Here is a 16,527-nt window from a genome sequence, read left to right on the forward strand (position 1 = left end):
GGTCTTATGGCGACGGTAGGATAGGAAAGGCTTAGAAGTGGGAAGGAAACGGCTGTGGCCTTAATTAAGGTACAGCCCCAGCATTTGCCTGGTGTAAAAATGGGAGACCTCGGAAAAACCATCTTCAGGGTTGCTGAGAGTGGAGTTCGAACCCACTGTCTTCCGGATGCAAGCTCACAGCTGCGTGCCCCTAACCGCACGGCCAACTCATCCGGTTGCTAAGAAACTAGATTTTAAGGACATGGTGGACCACTTTGTATTATTAATAACGGAGATATCATCACCAACTTGGCTCTTTTAAATGCAACTACAGTTTATTTTGGACTGATGTGTAATTTGGACCGCTATCAAATTTTGTATTTGGAAGTCTGGTCATTCCTTGCTTCGGGCATGGTCAGCAAGATGCTTGAGGGTAACTTTCAGCCTGCAAATATTTCGCTTTAACCTCCAAGGTCTAGCGGGAGGAAGAAAAGTCGTTTGTTGGTCAGTTGCTTTAAAACTCACTCCATGGTCCGATTGTGTGCTGCCAAATTATATTGAAAACAGGAGTGTGTTTCATACATTCAGTAACCGCTAAAATAGTGAAGTGAGTTCAGTTAATGTTACATTGACCTATTAAATAATAATGGCGTGTGGCGTTTGGAGAGGCCTGTTGCAAGCCTTTTGATTTGACTCCCGTAGGCGACCTGCGTGACGTGATGAGGATGAAATGATGAGCAAGATGACACATACACCCAGTCCCCTTGCCAGGGGAATTCAGCAATTATGGTTAAAATTCCCGACCCTGCTGGGAATCGAACCCGGTACTTCTGAGACCAAAGGCCAGCACGCTAACCATTTAGCCATGGAGCCAGACATTGACCTATTAAATATATTTTTAAAATGTAATTGTGAACTTGGCTTGTCGTTTATTTTGGACCATTAACGCTCGTACGTGTGCTGCGAGTCAGTATTTCTTCGCTCAACATGATCACATAGCGTTATTTCGAGGCACAACGACGATATGAGGAGGAAAATGTTGGAGCAAATACAAGTACCGAGTCCGCGAGCTAGAAGGATTAATGAGACGCGATGAAAATCCACGATCCAGCCGGAAATTGAACCCGGGATCCTCTGAACCGAAGGCTCAACGCTGACCATTCAGCCAACGAGTCGGACGTCAACCACCTTCAAGTAATTGCTGATCAAGCTAACTTTATGATCCTGATGTTTAGCGGTGACAGCTCGAGTGCAGTTGAAAGCGAAAAGCAACCGGAATTGTTTTCGGAAGTAGCCACAGAGGTTCTTGCTCCACCTTGCACTCCCTTGCCTTCCGTCCACAAATTTCAGCCGATTCATCTACACACGTGCACATCTGTATGAATCATAGTTAAATTTACTTCTACAACTCTTACAATAATACACTATCAATTACTGCTCGTCTCGATAGTTGCAATCGCTTAAGTGCGGCCAGTATCCAGTATTCGGGAGATAGTAGGTTCGAACCCCACTGTCGGCAGCCCTGAAGATGGTTTTCCGTGGTTTCCCATTTTCACATCAGGCAAATGCTGGGGCTGTACCTGAATTAAGGCTACGGCCGCTTCCTTCCCAATCCTAGCCCTTCCCTGTCCCATCGTCGCCATAAGACCTATCTGTGTCGGTGCGACGTAAAGCAACTAGCAAAAAAAGAAAAAGAAATTACTACTCGTCACATTCGTATACTATTAAATGCACTACGATACACATCGTTGTAATCGTTGAACGAGGATTAGTATCTGAACTCATACGACTTTATATGTACCGTGTGTTGGGTATTCAGCCCGAAGGCTGGTCTGATCCTCCACAGCTCCAACAAAGTCTATCATATATAGCCTAGGCGTCACTGAAGAGGCATACTAGGGAAATGAGGAGTGAGGTAGTTTCCCGTTAACATTTGACGAGGCAATACTTCACGGGTCCGCCTCCTGTGGTGTAGTGGTTAGTGTGATTAGTTGCCACACCCGGAGGCCCGGGTTCGATTCCCGGCTCTGCCGCGAAATTTGAAAAAGTGCTACGAGGGCTGGAATGGGGTCCACTCAGCCTCGGGAGGTCAACTGAGTAGAGGTGGGTTCGATTCCCACCTCAGCCATCCTGGAAGTGGTTTTCCGTGGTTTCCCACTTCTCCTCCAGTCAAATGCCGGGATGATACCTAACTTAAGGCTACGGCCGCTTCCTTCCCTCTTCCTCGTCTATCCCTTCCAATCTTCCCATCCCCCACGCCTCTACTGATTCAAGGGCACTGTCACAGTGTGTGAGATTTTGAGTCGGAGGGGTACAACTGGGAAGGTGGAGCAGAACCTCGCCCAGACTGCCTCACCTGCTATGCTGAACAGGGGCCTTTGGAGGATGGGAAGATTTGAGGAGATTGGCAAGGAACGGGGAAAGAAACGGCCGTGGCCTTAAGTTAGGTAACATAACGGCACTTTCCTTGAGGAGAAGTGTGACACCACGGAAAACCACTTCGAGAAAGGTTGAAGAGGGAGTCAAATCCGCCCCCACCCCTCCTCTGCTCAGTTGGGCTCCCGAGGCTGAGTGGACCCCGTCCAAGCCCTCGTACCACATTTCAAATTTCGTGGCAGAGCCGGGAATCGAACCCGGTTCTCCGGAGGTGGCAGCTAATCGCACTAACCACTACACCACAGAGGCGGACATCCCTTATATTAGAGAGAAAATAACTGAATGAAACCCTGTGGCAACCAGATGGCCTGCAGATATTGGAGTGTTACGTGGTCAGCATAATGACTTCATCAGTAGAATTGCTTTGTTTTCTAAACCGGGTGCGCTGTCTCTCCTGTCAAACAACCCCTCTGTTGAACTCACGAGGTTGAATTAACTCCGTGCCACCCCTCGGTCTGGGATTAGACTCCTTGAATTAGCCGAGTGTCGAGCCAGACATCTCTGAGTAAGAGGCAGGTACGCTGCCTCGGAATGCGAAAAGAGAATATAACAATAGATATCGTTGTATGTAATTCACATTACTACCTAGCGAGTTAGCCGTGCGGTTAGGGTCGCGCAGCTGTGACCTTGCATTCGGGAGATTGTGGGCTCGAACCCTACTGTCGGCAACCCTGAAGGTGGTTTTCCGCGGTTTCCCATTTTCACGGCAGGCAAATTGTGGACTTGTACCTTAATAAAGTCCATGGCAGCTTCCTTTTCACTCCTATCCCTTTCCTATCTATACGTCGCCACAAGACTATCTGTGTCTGTGAGACGTTTACCATCCAGGGTTGGTTTTTCCCTCGGATTCAGCGAAGGATACCACCTCTACCGCCTCAAGGGCCGTGTGCTTGAGCGTGAGACTTTGGGTCGGGGGGATGGAACTGGGGAGGAGGGCCAGTATCACGCCCAGGCGACCTCACCTGCTATGCTGAACAGGGGCCTTATTGGGGGATGGGAAGATCGGAAGGAATGGACAAGGAAGAGGGAAGAAGGCGGCCGTGTACTTAAGTTAGATACCATCCCGGTATTTGCCTGGAGGAGAAGTGGGAAACCACGGAAAACAACTTCGAGGATGGCTGAGGTGGAAACTGAACCACCCTCTAATCAGTTGACGTCCCGAGGTTGAGCGGACCCCGTTTCAGTTCTCGTACCAATTTTCAAATTTCGTGTCAGAGCTGGAAATCGAACCTGGGCCTCCGGGGATAGCAGCTGATAACACTAACCACTACACCACAGAGTCGGACAAAAGCATATAATAGAAATAAATACAAAATTTTTACTTTACTGTTGTCAAAAGATGAAGAAATCCCTCCTTTGCTCTTTCTCCGAGAACGAAGTTGACTCGATTTCTGTTGTTATTCACTGAGAGTCTGGAAATAGTCCAGGTGATGTTTATGAAATGGATCTGCTAGAAGTATTTAGGTGCTCTACTCTCTTCAGCAGATTATGAGTCATTTTGCTATACTATGGGTGGGAGGACTTTGTGTCCGCACCGTAAGTGTGCCAGTGCTATGTTTAGAAGTGAGTGTTTCACGAACAGAATGGACTTCTCATCATCACTGCCTGCTACCTGGCCCTGTCTGTTCGTGCAGTTGTTAATGAGCGATCAGGTGGACCCGGTTTTGATGCTTGGCTAAATCTAAGGGATACTACTCGTGATGGACTTTGATTCACATTAAAGGGGGCATTGAGAAGTTATCTGATACGAGAGGAACCTTAATATTTACACACGTGAAGCTACGTAATTTAGACCGCGTAACACATACAAGGTAATCTTCCCAATAAACACTTCACAAATCGAGATGATCGTAGGTGGACAAGAAATACAGTTTATTTAAATGTTCCATGCAACATTTCAGCTGCGTATGACCAACGGTTTTGGAGCCCCAAGGGGAAGAACAACTTGACCACAATAAGTTATGACCTAGAGTCCGGATTATTAGGTACTGATAGGTTAGAATGCAAACATTCTTTAGCCAGTAACAAGTATACCCTACACTGTACAACGGTTATGCTATGAGTTTTGCATAGATATTAGGAGTACAGCCTATAGAATTCATTGAATTTATGCTACTCTTCCTACATTATGGTACAGCGGGTTGCATGACACTTCCTACAAACCAAATTACTTTTCATTCTAACCTATTACCACCTAAAAATCCGAGGTTATGACATAAAAGTATAGCATTTTCCGCATATTGAATAAGTATGGATTAGCAAAACGTAATAATTTTAGCTAATAATTACATCGACGTTTAAGTCCCTCTTTCACCAAAGTACTGAAGAAATGGCCATGCGGTTAAGGTTGCATAACTCTGAGCTTGCGTTCGAGAAATGGTGGGTCAGAATCTCTCCACCAGCAGCCCTTGAAGATGGTTTTACGTGACTTCCCCTTTTCACACCAGCAAATTCTGAGGCTGTAAGGCCACTGCCGCAGCCTTCCCAAACCTATCCCTTTCCCATCCTTGAGTTGTCGAAAACCTTACATGTATTAGTGCGGCTTTAGAACACTAACAAATAGTTTCACCAAAGTACAATTCTGAAATATCAGAAGTTCGAATTAAATCATTAGGTGTGAAGAAACCAATGAAAAAAAGGTATCCTCTCAGGTAACACTACATTCAAGTAATACAGGTATTGCATTTAGCTATTTAGAATTTATCAGGTTTTGCTTTGTATGACGAACAATTTGAAAATACTTTACATAGCAAACTTACAATTAGCAAGTGAGTTGATTGGCTACGCTGTTTGATCACGTACCCATGAGTTTGCATTCGAGGGATGGAGGGTTCGAATCCTACTGTCGGCCACCCTGAGGATGGTTTGCCGTGGTTTCCCATTTCCACACGGGGCAAATGCTGGGGTTGTACCTTAACTGAGGCCACGGTCACTTTCTTTCCAGTCCTATTTCTTTCCTACCCATCGTCGTCATAAGACCATCTATTCAATTTTCTACGATATGAGAATCTGGTGTATATGCATTTTTCAAGTTATCATTGACCCACGTGACTAATCATATAATCTTTTTTCCTTTTGCTTTTACTGTGGAAGAACTCATCACTGTGAGTAGGGTGATTCTACCCGTGCTTCTTCCCATTCGCTGTTGATGGTGTAAACAAAGTTTTGTTTTGCTATTTTTTCTACGTCGCACCGACACAGGCCGATCTTGTGGCAACAATGGGATAGCACAAAGCTAGGGATGGGAACAAAGTGCCCTAGCATTTGCCCGTGGTGTGAAAATGAGAAACCAGGGAAAGTGAGGTTCGAATCCACTATTTACCGAATGCAAGCTTACAGATTCGTGAGGAAAACCACTCGCCCAGTTCTCTCGATAGGTATTGTTTTGGCCATTTCCTAAAATCATCAAACTATAATTTTGCTAAATAGAATACCTATGTATCATACATTTCAGATTTCTTATGATAAAATTTTATGACAGTAGCACGTTAATTGTAGTGTAATATAACATTGTATGTTATTATCATCAAAATTATTACGTTTTTAGTCATTTATACGTATTCAATACGCACGGCTCGGTCTTGATAGATTACATGAAATACAATCTACGTGAGCATCCCAGTACAGATTTGGATCTAACTGTGTTATCACGATCCATTTTAATTTTAAGTTAAATATATCTGAGCCTCTTTATCTTCACCAAGAGGTTATATGCGGAGAGAATGTGGTTTGGATCTCGAACCAAAAAGGTAGATTTCCTGCCAATGGTTTACCGTGGTTTCCCATTTTCACATCAGGCAAATGCTTGGGATGCATCTTAATTATTGCCATGGTCGCTTCCTTTCCACGCCTAGCCCTTTCCTATTCCATAGTCGCCGTAAGTCTCACGTGTGTCGGTGCAACGTAAAGAGAATTGTAAAAATAAGAAGGAGTTCCTAAAAGGAATCAATCAAGACAACTGACAATTAAATGGAATTCAGCCCTATAGAATTGCACGCTCATGAGGGAGTTTAAGAGAATATACATTTAAAGTCATCTAGAAGGATGGTTATAAATACTGTATAACATTGCTTAAAAATGGAGATATCATCCGTAAACATAGCCTGGTTCTACAGGAGAGCGAAAAACCGTCGTATATGGCTGAAAATGAAAAAAATGACAGTTACAAACTATGAAATTACAATTCATTTTGCTTAGTACAAAAATTATTTTGTTCTTTAAAAATGTTCATTTTGCACTTACAAGGTATCTGTAGACAAAAGCGACGATAACTTTATTTTAATAAAATAAACGGGGAGTTAACTTATATTAATGTGTATAGAACCATTGTATTTGTTCAAGTACAGTTTAACGCGAACATTGTGGTTTAGTTAACATACTCTTAACATGCATTTACATAATTACCTGAACTAAGCAGACAATAACTCTGTGATTTACTGCTCTTGTGGTGCACGGTGATCTTCAATAAACACACCGACTTAGCACTTCTTTCATTACAATGGCATTGTTATGCGACTGGTTTTTTTCTCCCGTTAGAATTACCTTTATTGCCTGACGTAATTTCTAAAGCCTCTTTGAGCAGAATATTATGTATAATTTAACCTTTGAATATAAATCATACTTAAAACACCGTAAATACATACTGTGACTCACTGACATTCCTTCTTCTACGGCGATAGTGAGATGTTCTATAGGCCTCGTGTCAGAAAGAGCTTGAATTGCCTTACCTTGTAATGTCGTGTTTCGAAATTATGGAACAGAGGAGGTTCAATGAAGTACCATTAATTTCTTAAGAGGAACGTTTCTAATGCACTTGCGGCCGCTCATGGAGACTCCACAAAGACCTTAGGTATTTGTAGGTATTTGTTATTTACTCTGATTTAAATCCTAAGTAAGACTTCCTCAGTCTTCTCTGAGAATTACCTCAGCTGTGTAGGACAATAGAACTTAGATGAATATGAGGTTCAAATTCGCATCAAATCTATTAAACTCTAAAATTTCACTGAAACTTTGTAAAGCCTCAGAGGAGCTCTCTTTTTCGGACTCTAAATGGGTCTGATATTTCTCTGCCTGGCTTCTTGCTGTGATCTTTTGTATCTGACCTTCATTGGTTAACAATTTTTCTCTTCCGACCCAGACAGTGTTAAGTTTTAGGGGCCGAGGCATTCTTTCATCTTCATCCCCCTTTCTGGCCCTTCCCTTTCTTTATCCCATACCATCATTCTTTGAATGACAAACTTCTGCCATTGTCTTCTTTGATGAAGTGTTCAGAATAGATTATTACCTCACATTTTCCCCTAACACCAACATCGCCAAACAACCTCAATCTCAAAGAGGCTCCACAAGGATCTTGGGTATTAGAAAGAAGTATTAGAAAAATGGATTATTATCTCACGGTTATTGCTATGAAACTCAGTTGTGCGAATTTCTTACAAAATCCACACGGGTTCCAATGTACAGTACATGCCTTTGACTTTGCCTATACATTATCATTACTCCACTCTTCTATTTCCCAAATATTCTTGGTATTGGCAACCACGGCAGTTTGATTTATACTTTTCATGTGGAGCACCAATAACTGGATGACCTGTATTGAAACAGTTTGACTCTTTGCCTTATGAACATTGTCGAAGTAGTCATCAGCACGGAACATTAAGGATCAAGTAGAAGTTGGATTCTAACTGCTAGTTTGCCCTAGCAACCCAAATACCTTTGGCTCAAATGTTATCCAGCATTCATACTTAGGATTAGAAGGCAAATAGTGATTACCAAGTCATTTTTATACAGGCTGTTTCAGGACGAATAATAAAATTGTCGGGGAACAGTTTGTATGGTACAGCTTTACGCAAATTATTAAGAACACACATATGATTTATTGAAGCATAACGCTACTGTACGTCCATCAGAACAATTTCATAATTTTTGCCATTAGGGATGGATTTTTTGCTAGTGGCTTTACGTCGCACCGACACAGATAGGTCTTATGGCGGCGACGGGATAGGAAAGGCCTAGGAGTTGGAAGGAAGCGGCTGTGGGCTTAATTAAGGTACAGCCCCAGCATTTGCCTGGTGTGAAAATGGGAAACCACGGAAAACCATCTTCAGGGCTGCCGACGGTGGGATTCGAACCCACTATCTCCCGGATGCAAGCTCACAGCTGCGTGCCCCTGACCGCACTGCCAACTCGTCCGGTAGGGATGGATTAAAAGGGAAGTCCACAGAGAGATGATAAACACAAGAGAGGAATATTGGTCTCTTGCATTCTGGATAGCTTGCTCTCATAAAATAATGCCAAGATGACCTGTGGCGAGCTACTGTATATGTATTATGGCAAAAGAGCTGAAAAAAATGCATTGCCGTCGTTGGTGGGTATTTTGAACGTGTACTGGAAACAGAATAAACTGGTTCACCATCAAATTGATTGACGAGAATTCAATCTATGTACAGCAAAACATACAAAACATGCATGAATCAAAGAGTTCAATGTGTCGACCTTCCTACCATAATTGCTTAATACCTCTGTCTAGACAGCTGGGTACTCGAGCTCGAGTCCCAGGGATGGGACAGTTAAATGGTAAATTATTTCGCCTTTTGAGAGGAAATGTACGAAGTCTGACATCAAGAGCACTTGCTGTAGTTTTATGCTATTATCTATTGCTTGAAATTCGTTCTGATACAAGAGAAAGAAAGAAAGAAAGAAAGATAGAAAGATAATAATAGTGTTATTTACTTTACGTCCCACTGACTACTCTTATGGTTTTCGGAGATGCCGAGGTACCTGAATTTAGCCCCGCAGTTCTTTTACTTTTCAGTAAATCTACCGACACGAGGCTGACGTATTTGAGCACATTCAAAAATCACCGGACTGAGCCAGGATCGAACCTGGCAAGTTGGGCTGAGAAGGCCAACCGTCTGAACTACTCAGCCCGGCACTTACATCTTTTTAAGTTATTGATGCGTCTTAAGAACTACATGAATTGATCCGTCTATTTATTTTTCAATGATACCACTGAATATAAGGATGGGAATATAATACATAACAGAACATGTCCCATTATTCAGTAGAAACTACAGAATCTCACGACCGGGTATGTGTTTTTGGATGAGCACACATGTAACGCAAGCCATCGTTGGTCACACAGCACCGTGCAGGGGCGTGACGGTAGGGCTTGCAGCACCCGGGCCTTTACGGGGCCCCACAAATGCCTCGTAACGAAAACAAAAAACAAATATATCTAGCCTTATATTACTCTGCATGGAACTGGTCACGGTGGTCTAGTAAAATCAGTCGAAATAGTTTGTTCTACAGTTCGTACATAGGCGAATAATTGCCATTTAGTTGCATCTAAAAAAAGCAAAGCAAAATCATCTCCGTACAGGCCATGAAGGCCCTGGGAGTGGTGGAATGTAAAGGCTTCCACTATTCATAACCTTGATACTTGATGGGGTAGAGTGGTTAGCTCTACGCCCGGCCGCCTTTGCCCCCAGGAATTAACCTGGTACTCATTTTTGGTGTAGGCTGAGTGAACTTCAGGGCCATATGCATCTAGCAGCAGTTATTATAGTTGTGTACAGCTGTATAGAATATTTGCTATCGCCGTCTCTCGCAACATCACAACAGTCTCCTCACACAAGACCTGCGCCCAATTCTTTAAAAACATCACATCTATGAAAATTGACACCAACATATTATATATTAGTTATAAACATACTTATTTGATGTGTACTGCATCTGAGGTCGTATTATGCACAAATTTTGCTGAGCATTTCACTTTTATCATACATTATTCGACAGCAATGTGTAATAATAACAGTCAGTCAGTTCTTTGCGCGAAGGTAATAACAGGCTTATCAGTTGGGCGGTTTTGTATTTTTCAAACTTTATTTGAAGAGATTTTCATTTATTTTTGTTCGTATGTCTTTCTGTTCTGTAATCAAAAAAATTATTATAACTGAGACTTCAGTATCCGTTACAGAGTATAGTTCTGCCGTTACTAAAAAGTGAAACCAGTTTTAAGTACGAACAACTAAATAGTGTATAGCTGTTAAATCACGGAGGCTGTCAATTAAACCTATTAAACATAATTTTGATAATATTACAATGACGAATAATCCCCTTGTTTATACAATTTGACAATATATTAAATTTTTAGTAGAAACTTGCTGTAATCAAATTTATATTAGTTACTCCTAGGTTTTACATTTTATTTGAGGGGGTCCGAAGTTTTATTTTGACAGGCGGACCCGTATCCCTTTCGGTACGACCCTGGCACTGTGTTGCCTATTTGTGAGGAATAAAAAAATAATTTCAGAAATGGCTTGGACTCCTGTGTTACATTGAATTGACGGACTATTTCCAAGAGGTCATCTTAAACATCTGGCTTCCATTTACATTGCCTCACTTCGTGGCCGAGTGTGATTTGTTCAGCCACCCACGAAACCAGCTGCCTGTTGACATGGCGAAAGGCTAACGCAATGTTTGAAACATTGTTTAGATTTGAGTTAAGATAACCCAATACGAGCTCGGTATAAATTAAGCTCTAGAAAGCAGCAGAGAATGTGGGTAGAAATCTCCAGATGCAATAGAATTCAATGGGCTACACTACTTTCTTCGTCATGAGATTAATCTTCGAATGCACATATTTTCTCTTAATTGACAGCTGCAGTGTTTTCTACTTTGTTGTCATGGTGAAAACAGTGACTTGTCACATGTTACGCCGTTGTACAGTAATAATCGAAAATCCTGTTGTTGGAATGATAAGTTGAGGCTGGACATTTCGGAAAATTTAAAGCAGAAATCCTTGTAGCCTCTGGTGCAGCATTCATGTTGCTTAAATGTTATGCCTGATGGATATTCAAATAAAAGAATGTATATCAACATACAAGCCCTAATATTTCTCATACAAGCAAAGCTCAAGGGGCAGCTCAAGTATCAACATACTGGATTAAACAGTTTCCAAGTGCACGAGTCTTTGTTGCCAAGGATTAATTAAGTATTCCAAAATACCAGCCCATTTAGTTAGAATTCGATCGCGCAACCATGAGAAAACTACAGAGTCCGTATAGCACTGATTTCATTCTTATCACAACCTTCAAACATACACACATCTTCATTATACGTAGACTATTGTGCCTTTCAGAATTCAGTCTACAAGCTTTTATGAATTAAATAAACGCCTACGCAATCCTATATTTTTAACAAGCTCTATGAACTCGTTTAGTTCCACACCTTTGGTCTTCAAACTTTTTGAAAACTGAGTCTAATCAACGTCGCCTTGGTAAAGGAGGGGGCATATAAGTCTCTGGTAAGACCCCAGTTAGAGTATGGTTCCAGTGTATGGGACCCTCACCAGGACTACTTGATACGTCTCCCTCTACTTATCTCACACTTCACGACCGAGTCCATTATTCTCTTAGGTAAGCTATCCTTCGCCTCTCATGACCCCTCCACCGAAGCCCAAGCTTTTTGTTCTTGCTAGTGGTCGCATTAAATTAGATAGGTTTTCGGCAACGATAGCAAAGGGCTAAGGGATCGTGGCCCTATTTAAGGAACAGCTTCAGTACTTGCCTGGTGTGCAAACGATAAACCACGCCGACGGTGGGGTTCGAACCTACCATGCACAAGACAAAGCTACGAGGTCCATATCCTGCAGCCAACTCATTCGATCCCACCACAAGTATTTTCTTGGGTAAACCCAAAGGTTACGATTTAACATCCGTTCATGTACTAATAGATCTTAAGAAATGCATGGGTGACGTTAATTTCACCCAGGGAAATTACTTTTTCGTCAAGATTTGTTATGAACTGGATGATAAAAGCGAGAATGCTTGCTTCTTCGGGTAGGTGGGGACAATTTGCAAGAGATCATTTGCAATGAGGAGGTAGGGGATGTTATAAATGATTTCGATTAATAAAACTGTTTGCATGACCTACTTTCATTGGTGGGTAGACCGATTCGTTGGCTGAACGGTCAGCGTACTGGCCTTCGGTTCAGAGGGTCCTGGGTTCGATTCCCGGCCGGATCGGGGATTTTAACCTTAATTGGTTAATTCTAATGGCACGGGGGCTGGGTGTATGTGTTGTCTTCATCATCATTTCATCCTCATCACGACGCGCAGGTTGCTTACGGGAGTCAAATAGAAAGACCTGCACCTGGCGAGCCGAACCCGTCCTGGGATATCCCGGCACTAAAAGCCATACGACATTTCATTCATTGGTGGGTAATGTGAGGCGAATGGAGAAGGGCAGATTATCTAGGAGAATAATAAAGTCGGTCTGAGTGGCTGAGTCTGCGATGTTCGTTTACGTTGCAATTTCAAGCCTAGTGCAGATTGTTTGAAAACTGTTTTCATAATTCCATTATGCATGTAACATTTCTGTACAAACATTTCCTTTAATAATTAAATATGTCTTTTTTATTTTATTTTTTTTACTTCAAGTTATCTTCATGGAACATTTGATGAATATTTCCTTCTGAGCAGAGATCTCACACAAGCACATATGAGTGATGAAAAAAAAATGTTCTTGGTCCCTGAAATGTGAATAAATACAACGAAGGAATGAGAACGGAGTTCTTGGAATAGGATTGGTTTTTGTACTGGAATTTTCTTGGAATGGCAGAAAATCGGAACATATTCAGGATGAATGTAGGCCTAACCAGCCTGCCGCTTGTAGCTACGGAAAGAGAAATGTAAGAGGAGCTCAATGATGCTTGGCACACACGAAGTATGCGCTCTTGTTGTGACGTCCGTTTCGGCTGACGTTCATGGTTCTAAGAGTGACGAGACTTCATAGGTCATATAGCAATTCTTTAAGGCAATGAAAATACTGTATCAGTTACCGAGCTCGATAGCTGCAGTCGCTTAAGTGCGGCCAGTATCCAGTATTCGGGTGATAGTGGGTTCGAACCCCACTGTCGGCAGCCCTGAAGATGGTTTTCCGTCGTTTCCCATTTTCACACCAGGCGAATGCTGGGTCTGTACCTTAATTAAGGCCACGGACGCTTCCTTCCCATTCCTAGGCCTTTCCTGTACCATCGTCTCCATAAGACCTATCTGTGTCGGTGCGACGTAAAGCAAATAGCAAAAAAAAAAATTCAGTTGTTTGCACACATCTTCCATTTACAGGCTTACAAATTGAAATCATCAATATCATGATTATGACAATAATAATAATAATAATAATAATAATAATAATAATAATAATAATAATAATTTCTTAAAATTATCTCATTTTTTCTGGGGTCACTGGAGCCAACCAGGCTCATTTTGTATTTGGCGGGAGGTTTAAGGCCGGATGCCCTTCCTGTAGTCATGCGATTCTTGGGATTAAAATCTCAATCCAGGAATCGACCGGGATTCGAACCTCAGTCTTCTGGGTGGGAAACTAGCAGCTAAGTTACTGACCTAATCATGGCCCAATAATAATAATAATAATAATAATAATAATAATAATAATAATAATAATAATAATAATAATAATAATAATAATAATAATAATAATAATTATTATTATTATTATTATTATTATCATCATCATCATCACTGAGATGAATTCTAATGCCGGGCTGAGTGGCTCCGACGGTAAAGCGCTGGCCTTATGAGCCAAACTTGGAAGGTTCGATCCTGGCTCAGTCTGGCGGTATTTGAAGGTGCTCAAATACGTCAGCCTCGCATCGGTAGATTTACTGACACGTTAAAAAATTCCTGCGGGAAAAAATTACGGCACATCGGCGGCTCTGAAAACTGTAAAAGTAGTTAATGGGGCGTAAAACCGATATTATTATTATTATTATTATTATTATTATTATTATTATTATTATTATTATTATTATTATCATGAGTTCTAATAGTGAAGAAGGCGCGAACGCCGAGCTCTCGAGCCAGAGGAATTAAAAAATGAAAGTTAAAAATCCCAACCCCGCTGCAAATTGAAACCCGGATGTCTTGTGCCGAAATCCAACATGATGACCATTTAGCCCTGGGACCGGATATCATGATGGTATCAGAGGAATAAATTGCTATTATTACATTATGGGAAAGTATTACAGTCCTCACTAAACCAAGCGAAGCAGCACAGTATAGGAGTCTCAAACGGAATAAGTTGTTCATCCACACCAGGTGGTTCAACAGGTTGCGCAGAAACTGAATGTGCCCGTAACGAGGTTGTAGTTCAACAACTTTCAAATAGGAACTTATAGTCCAGGACGAAACTCTGGGTCAGGGCAAACCTGGGAATGTCAGGAAAAGCATAATAGACAATTTACTTTATTTATTTTTCCAGAATGCTCTACATTATTAAATAGCCAAACGCAGATTTGACAATAGTGACAATCAGTTTGTGCACACTATAAATGACCGAGCTCGATAGCTGAAGTCGCTTAAGTGCGGCCAGTATCCAGTATTCGGGAGATAGTAGGTTCGAACCCCACTGTCGGCAGCCCTGAAAATGTTCTTCCGTGGTTTCCCATTTTCACACCAGGCAAATGCTGGGGCTGTACCTTAATTAAGGCCACGGCCGCCTCCTTACCACTCCTAGCCCTTCCCTGCCCCATCGTCGCCCTAAGACCTATCTGTGTCGGTGCGACGTAAAGCAACTAGCAAAACACTAAAAATGTTGTTCACAAAACCTGATCGAAGTGTTGCCTACCACATTTGATGCAGGCTTCATGTCGGCGTAGAGTTTCGTCCTAGATCTCTCTGTGGGCCACTTCAGTTTCTGCGCAATCTTTTGTATCATCGTCCATTATTAGATCTGTAGCAATTAAGTCTGATAAAGATCTGGAACCGAGGAGTAGAAAAGTGGATGTGAGCAGTTTGAAAACATTACCCTGTTGTACTCTGGTGCTAGAACAAGAATCTTATTATTATTCCAGGCCTTCTCCCCAGTTTTCTTGGGGTAGCACTTGTGTGGATTTTGCCCAGTCTTACGCCCAAATAACCTTCCTGACGCCAACCCTATGTGGAAGGATGTACTATTGCGTGTTTCTGTCATGGTTGATAGTGTATGTGTGAGTCTTGTGTAGATGAAGAGAAGTGTGTTGAGACGAACACAAACACCCAGTCCCCAAACCAGAGAAATAACTATTAACAATACGCAGTTAAAATCCTGGGCCCTGCCAGGAAATGAACCCGCGACCCTGTAACCGGAGACCAGTACGCGGACCATTCAGCCAAAGAGCCGGGCGATGCTCGGACGAGAATATTTACAATATATTCAATATGTTAGACTGCGATGGGTTATTGGATAACTCACATATGGTTAGTGTAGAAGCTACGTACAGTAGTTAGACAACACTTCAGTGACATGGAAGAAGAAAGTCCTGGTTATATGCCCAAACAGTCGTGACGACTGGGCAGTATTCATTTGCTAGTAATGCTCGCCGTGGACTTAGCGCAAAAATTTATATTCTTGAATATCTCCATCATTATGGCTCGCACGGTAAAAATGTGTCAGATATATAAGATTGGAAAGTAGATTTTCTATAATTTTCGTTATGTACTTGGTTTGGATAGAATTAATATTTCCAGAGACATTTGGAAATTTGTGAAAAATGTAACGAACATGAATAACTCTGTCATTTTTCTGTGTAAGAAACATAAGAGATCCGAAATTATATATTTCACAACTTTTATTGTGTATAGTTTTTCAGTACAACTAATATTAACAAAGAAATTTGACATTTTCTGTTTTGACCCCTTTAATATTGCTACGCCACCGTATACTAATCAAATAATATATATGAAAAATCTCATGGTTTTGATTACCTCTCCTTGAACTTTGATTCTTTTTCCAAATTTAGTCTTTGATTTCCTTTACCATATATTCTATATAAACACTAAGAAGTAGCAGGGACAAACTGTAAACTTGACTGACTCCTTCCTGGATACCTGTTTCTTTTTTTCATAGCTCTCGATTATGATTACATCAGCTAACTACTGTATGTGCGTGAATTCTGCGAGGCAAGTATTATTGGACTACTCAGATTTTCCTTGTGAGAGACTGCATTCGAATTGTTTGCCTGACGTACAAACTGCTGGCTTCTATTGAAGGATATGTCCGGATTGATTAACTAACTTAGTTTAAAGAAGTGAAATTGTGAAATACTCGTAA

At 41.6% G+C, this 16,527-nt stretch overlaps 1 protein-coding gene across 2 annotated transcripts in view; it reads left to right on the plus strand.

Moving 5' to 3' along the window:
• LOC136863975 (titin homolog) overlaps positions 1-16,527 on the plus strand; it is a 1,080,299-nt gene that overhangs the window by 73,650 nt on the left and 990,122 nt on the right. The gene's annotated exons all lie outside the window — the stretch shown is intronic.

Source organism: Anabrus simplex, chromosome 2, assembly GCF_040414725.1.
Source record: "Anabrus simplex isolate iqAnaSimp1 chromosome 2, ASM4041472v1, whole genome shotgun sequence".
In the NCBI taxonomy this organism is placed as follows: Eukaryota; Metazoa; Arthropoda; class Insecta; order Orthoptera; family Tettigoniidae; genus Anabrus; species Anabrus simplex.